Source organism: Tigriopus californicus, chromosome 6 (genome assembly GCF_007210705.1).
Source record: "Tigriopus californicus strain San Diego chromosome 6, Tcal_SD_v2.1, whole genome shotgun sequence".
Lineage (NCBI taxonomy): Eukaryota > Metazoa > Arthropoda > Copepoda > Harpacticoida > Harpacticidae > Tigriopus > Tigriopus californicus.
Genome location: NC_081445.1, coordinates 4,222,188 through 4,229,379, shown reverse-complemented (window position 1 = coordinate 4,229,379; position 7,192 = coordinate 4,222,188).

The window sequence follows — 7,192 nt, the reverse complement described above, 5'->3', positions numbered from 1 at the left end:
CTTAGAAGTGCAAAGGCTCTTTGAACTTTCAAAACTTAATAAAAACTCATAAAAGTGGTTGATTAGATGGATCTCAACGTTCATTGCATAACTCTTCACTAAATGAATAGGCGTGAATAATGTTATGACCCATTAATTCCGTTTCAAAGGTTCAATGAATTTGTTGAAAACGGTAAAACCTAGTGCAGAAGCTCCCTCCACCCTTTTCCCTTATTCAAACATAATGATAATAATGACTTGGAAAGGTTTCTGGCCATTGTCTGAGTTTTGGCAATCCTTGATGGGACAAGTGAAGTCGTTGAAGGATCAAGGACATCGAAGAGACTGGAGGCAAAACTCGATGACCATCCATAGAGAATAAGACCATCCTCAGTGAGAGATAACGACTCCATAACTTCAGATTATTCGGAGAGGGTGGTCTACTGGGAGTTTTCGAGCTTGTTGTGGGCACATTGAAGATATTGCCTTCGATAGTCCCTGGTATTCCCTGTCCTCCACCGTGGCAGAGCGGAGAAAATTGAGATTTGGTTCCGAAAGAGTAGTGTCAACATTAGAACACAGAACAGAATTGAGGGTATTTCAGATTCGGAGTCCGGGTCTGGGTCTTGGACCGAGGATCGACTTAAAGAATCCGCAATCAAATGTTGCTTTCCAGAGGTCCACTCAACCGTAAAGTTGTAGCCAATGAGTTTTCGATTATACGTTGCATTCTAGGATTGTCAATATTAGAGAGATTACACCCATTCATAATCGATTGAAGAGGTTGGTGGTCGCTAATTCAAATGAAGTGGGGTAGACCTCGAAGATAAACATCGCATTGTTGATACCATATTGGATAGCGAGCGCTTCTACTTCTCCAACGGAGCAGCGAGATTCCGTGTCAGTCAAAAATCGACTCTTTGCTTGAACGAGTCTCCATTGACCATTCTCACCAGAACCATGATTTTGAAGGAGAGCGAAACTAATGCCATTAAGCTTGAAGCATCAGTTACCAATCGTGTTGGAGGCACACATTGAAATGAGCCAGAATGGGTGGGGATGATAGAGTAGTTTTGACTTGATCAAACGCCTGTTGGAGTCCATTCGTCCATATCCAAGAATTTTAGGACGGAGAAGTTGATGTAAAAGTTCGAGTTGGCTCGAGAGGATGGGGTAGAAATGATCTCAGTCCGGGATTGGCCAACCCAAAGAAACTTCGAAGATCAGTTATGTTAGAAGGTACGGGGAAGTCTTTGATGCCTTGGACCTTTGTAGGATCAGCAGACACGCCGTCTTGACTGATAATCATTCCCACAAACGACACCTCCTTTCCAGTCTTGAATTTTGCTGGAGCTAGAGTGATAAGATTATCACGGCACATTATGATTATATTTTCTAACGTATCTTGGAGTTCGCTATAAGTTTTCGTAAAGATCAAAATGTCGTCCACGTCCTTTATCTTGTTCGGGATCTTTTCCAGAATTCGATCTCTGCGTGCGCAAAATTCATCACCAGAGCTCGAGAGACCCATGGGGGCACAGGTGAAGCAATAGGTTCCCCATTGGGTGATGAAGCTTGTAGCCAATTGACTTTCTTCATCTAATGGTACCTGGAAATATCCTTTGGTGCAGTCCAGAGTTGCAAACCATTTTGCGTCATGAGGAACTAACGTTTTAACACCCTTCACAGACGGGAAAGGATGAACCGGTCTCTTGACGAAGCGATTGAGCTCACGAAAATCGACAATAAATCGCACTGATCCATTTGTTTTGGGTACGACGAGAGAGGGAGAGACGAAGTCCGGCGATTTCTTCAACTTCTGAGAGAGTTCAGAGGAAGAACGAACGATTTTCGTATCAATCATGTAGTCGAGTTCTTTCTTGGCAGAGTCGTGATATGCATATGGAATATCACGAGGATTCGAGGTTTGTTTTCCGAAGTAATGGGCATGAGATCAAAATGCATGGGAGTGCCCTTCATGGCTTGTAGTTGAGCTGAGGAATCAAAAACTGATGCATGCTTCTTGATAAGTGCATCTTTGTATCGTTCAACATCATAATTGGAAGGATCCGAGTATAGTTCTTCTGAAGATGTGACCTTGTCCATAATAGCACTAGAGAGTAACTTGGACAAAGGCTTCGGAAAGTCCTCATAGATGATATTGAAATCAATCATTGCTTGCCATGATAGAAAAAACGTAGAAACGTCGGAAGAAACGTACGCCAGAAGCTCGAGTTCCCGATTACCTATAATAGCGAACTTTGAGTGAAGAGATTCCAAGGCATCTGATTTGCGATCCATTAGCAGCCAAGATTTTTGCTTTTTGTGATGAGTCAAGAGATATGTCATTTTCTTTGACCAATGAACAAGACAAGAGACAACCATTCTCTCCGGTATCACAAAGGACGTCAACGCCAATACAGCGATCCCCAAGAGTGATCGTCATTCGCGCTGTAGGAGTTAAATTACGAACCTTACAAGAAGCACTTCCAACGGTTACGGTATTTGAACGAACATGAAATTCCTGGGAATGTTCCCGACCATCTGACTTTTTCGGTTTCAGGCATGCCTTGTCGAAGTGGCCCTTGATACCGCAATTACGACAAAACGCATCTCGAGCAGGACATTGGGGTCGTTGATGCAACGAGCCTCCGCAATACACCCTGTCCACGATACAGTGTAAGTTGAAAAACTTGATTTTCTCAGCTTGCATTTGACGGATCGCCACGAAATTTTAATACGAGTACGATGCTATTAATGACACCGCAACTTTCTTGTTTAACATTTTTTGATGCGACCCCCACGGTTTTGCCGCACTTCGCGAAGCCGTTGAGGCACCTAGGCAACGGTCGCACGCACGGTGTCCTCCGAGAAGGACGGCCTTCAGAGCGCTGACACTTTTGTGGGGGACTCTGTTGACTCTTGCCCCCATAATTCCCCACAAACTGAAGTCCAGGGGATTTAAATCCGGGCTGGATGGCGGCCATTCCGTTTTGCGGAGAAAATCGTGAAAATTGTTTTCACACCCACTTTGAGTGGCCCGGCTGGTGTGCGCGGGAGCCTCGTCCTGCATGAACAAGTATGTGGCTCCCAGGGACTCTAGCCAGGGCAACACTTCTTCCTGCATCATGCTGATGTACTTCTCCGAGTTGATCTTCACCCCCTGGTCAACCATGACCAATGGGGACTTCTTCCCGGACGAGGTCGCCGGCGGCCCACGAACCGGAACTTGGGGTCCACCTTGCTGTGGTCGGTGGCGTAGGTCCCGTCCGTCCTCCTGTTGAGCTTGGGCTCCACAGTGAAGAGCTTCTCGTCGTCGCTCCACACCACTTCCTCGGGACCATCCCTCAGCCTCTTGAGCAGGTCCTTTGATCGAAGGTTGCGCTTATCCTTGGTCGCCTAGCTCGGAGAGCAAGTGCGGCAAGTAGCGGTAAGACTTGGGCTTCCATTTCATGCCCAAATCTTTTCGGATGACCTTGTGTGCCGTGGACTTGCACATGGGCATCATGGCCACCATCTTCCTCAAGTTGGACACGTTGGGGTTCCGCCTGACACGCTCCCTCACGTTCCTGACCATGCATGGTGGGGGACCTCACGGTCTTGGCCCTGTTGCGTGGTCTGTCACCGGAATTTCCAAGCTCCTGATACCTCTTGAGCGTCCTGAACACATTCGCCACGATGCTGATGCTGAGCTCTTTGGCGATCTTGACCATCATCCAGCCCGAAGTGTGGAGGCCGGCGACGACTGCCTTGCTATACCTCGCGATTCGCCCGAAATCGACGACAATCTTTCACAAAATTTGGGCATGGTCCCTCCTTGTCTTTCGGACCATGCCACTGTGTTGCCAAAACAACTCTGAACAACGCTGATCAACGTACCTCGTTAGAAAGATACAAACGTCAGCTTGCGAACGCGGTATTTGAAAGTGCGATAAATTTAAAATTGTGGGAGCTCTGAGTAACGGAAGATAACTTACACTATATCGTGGACAAGGTGTATGTGCAGCGCTTATTGTTGATGCTGTCCTCTGAACAGGATTTAGGTGGAGCAATCTTAATTGCTTTACTTTGTTGACCCTCTTGTAAGTAGAGGTACGGATCTGTTGCATTGGGATGGTTGGTCTCACCATTTCGAATTGATTGGCCTCCGACGACTCCCAAGCAAGCCACCTATCCTTAACCGACTTGAAATCAGTCATCGACATCTTGAGCAACTCCCTTTGAAGATCCTTTTGAATCACTGTAGCCACAAGATTACTTGCAAGTACATCTTCATAAGGAAGCTTGTCCAGTTGAACATTATCGCCAATTAACCTTAGTCTAACGAGATATTTTGAGATTGATTCACCAGGTTTTTGACGGGTCTGATGAAAATGAAGGCGTCTAGTCATGACATTTGTAGTGTCCGTGAAATATTTTTTGACTATATTCAAAACCTCAGGAATGGTATTGTCTTCTTGTACCTCGAGAAGAGGTTGAGAGTATCCTTCATTTCGTTTGATAGGCATGATCTTAAATAAGCGCGTTGATGACCAAAGGTCATAGATGCATATGATTCTCCTCATAGTAATCTTCAAATTGTTCGTACCAATTTCTGAACGTTGTGAGTGTAGAATCTACTTCGAGAGAAGAAGGCTTCAATGCAGTTTGAAGTCTTGTGAAGTTTGATGCCTGAGGGAAGATTTTGGTTTAGGATGGGTGGCGTGCTCTGTCTAATAACGACACGTAACTTACGGAAGTAAGGTTCAAACTTTTCCCTTAAGCTACAAAGCTCTAACTAAGCATGATGAATCGGTCAGTGATTCATCTGGTCCAAGATTATTTATTATGAAGCTGAGCCACTTTATTCTCAATTTTTTCTAGAGCTATCCGCACATCTTCCATGACGACTTCTGCCAGATTGATACGGTCAGTGTTGCGCTCTCGAGATGAATCGGAGATTGCTTGAACATCCGGGAAGAATAACGATATCAGTCTGTCCAAGTTGGCGATGGCTTGAACCACAGAACGTTGGGCAGATACCGACTGCGCCATGTGTGTTGAGTGTTGAGAGGTTTCCACAAGATGCTCAAAACAAATGACACTAATTTATTACATATGAAATCACAAGAGGGAACAACGAGAATGAGGCGAGGATCAGGAGCAATCTGCTTAATCATGGATTGAAGAAAAGAAACCTGTACGGGAACAGATGAGCGGGATACACACAAAACCTTGATTATGCTACAAGACAGAACATGGCCAGTGAGCGCGCTTTTGTTGTGTTCGAATGGTTATGGGAAAAACCAGTTGTTANGTGACACTAGCAATGAGAATAAGTGGCATATTTATGTTCCTCGTTACCATTCCTAAAATCCAAGACAAATGGCTTCAACGTTTGTTGCCAAGCCACACCCGAACCTCACCCTAATCATGGGACTGGGGGGAAGCTTTTAAGGGGTCATATTTCTTGACCCCAAACTCTTTGTTCGTTACACCAAGCCTTAATCTTTAACCGACTTTACCACAACAAGCCAAAAAAATTCTCACAAAATTTCGACTCGTTATTCATTCCTGCCTTTGGTGATGCCAGTGCTACGGCATATTGTACTATTGTTTATGTAGTGTGCAAGGATTTAGCAAACATTCGGCAGTGTACGCAAGCGTTTGCCAAGACATGTGTGAACCCGCTTCCACTAGTGAGAACCGGCATTCATAAGCACAAAACAATTGCAAGATTTGAACTTCTCGCGGCAATTATCACTGCCAGAGCGGGAGTGTATGTGGCTGAAGCCTTGAATGTCAAACTTCCCATATTTTGCTTCACCGACTCTAAAGTCACCCTTTGTCGTCTGGCTTGAGGTCCCAATCCATACAAGATTTGGGTCGGTTCCCGCCTCCAAACTATCCTGGATCTAGTTCCGGCGTCTCGTTGGTTCTTCTGCCTGGGAAAATCCAGCCCTGCCGACGTTGGTTCACGCGGATGCTCAGTTGTAGATCTAATCCACCATACATTATGGTGGACAGGACCATCTTTACAACAACGCGAAGTAAAGACGTGATTGGGAACTGGTCAAACATCCATCTCCAAAGAGGAAGAAGAATTATGCGACAATCCAGAAATCAGCAAAAACATCGTGCAAGCTCGGGCCTGCCTCACAGAAATTGATCAAGGCATGTTGCATCGATTTGAAAGCTGGCACTCAACAGTACGCCTGCTGGCGTAGGTGCTCCGATTCCCAAATGCAATAGGCCTCGAGATTCCACCTTAACCAATGCCTGACATTTCAAAGTGCATAGCGCCTGACGAATACCGTCTAGCGGAATGTTATTGGATTCAGTTGGCTCATCGTGAATCCTTTGCAGAGGAAACAACCCAAATCAAACAAGGTTTACAACCCTCAAATGCGTCGGGGTTAAGAAACGTCATGCCAAAATTTGACAAAATCTTAAATTTGCTCGTAGCTCAAACTTGATTGAACAGGGAGTTAATCATCCTTCCAAGGCACCACACTGTCACAGGAAAGATCGTTCTCCAGTTCCACAACGATAACTTTCATCTGGATAAGACACACTTATTGCAAACACAGGACGGCTCTACTGAACCAATTTTGGCGTCGATGGTCCAACGACTACTTATTGGAACTCCAGCCAACGCGCAAATGGCATCATGGACAAAACATTGCGCTCAAAACCAATACAGGGGTCAGGGTGAGAGATAAGAATTTATCCCGCCAAGATTGGATACTGGGTGTCATCGAAGATCTTCAAAAAAATCTGCAAGGCCTTATTCACAAGGCCACAATAAGAACCGTCTCGCATGAAGCAGTCATCATGCACGCATGTAGCTTCCTGACTCTATCCTGATCCTGCACCTTGTCACTTACAATGGCAAAGGTGCAAATTCAAACCATTCCGAGGAACAACACCGCACATCTTCACCTCCCGCCGATTACGAGGGTTATTGGACACAGTCATGTGGGCTTCAGGCTAAATCTTAGCCATTTATTGGAAATCCCGCTTCAACGGACCAGGGGCCTGAAGAAGGTGTATCAAAAAGCTGCTAGTGGCCAGTTCCTCGTGCCACCACCCCAAGACATCATAGCCAATTTGAAAGTCCAAGAACAAAGGAACGAAGACTTAACGACATGTGGTCAACCATGTTCTCAATCCTGGGCCAACCAAACGACTTTCACAGACACGTTAAGCGATCAAAATTCCTTCCTTTTTTCAA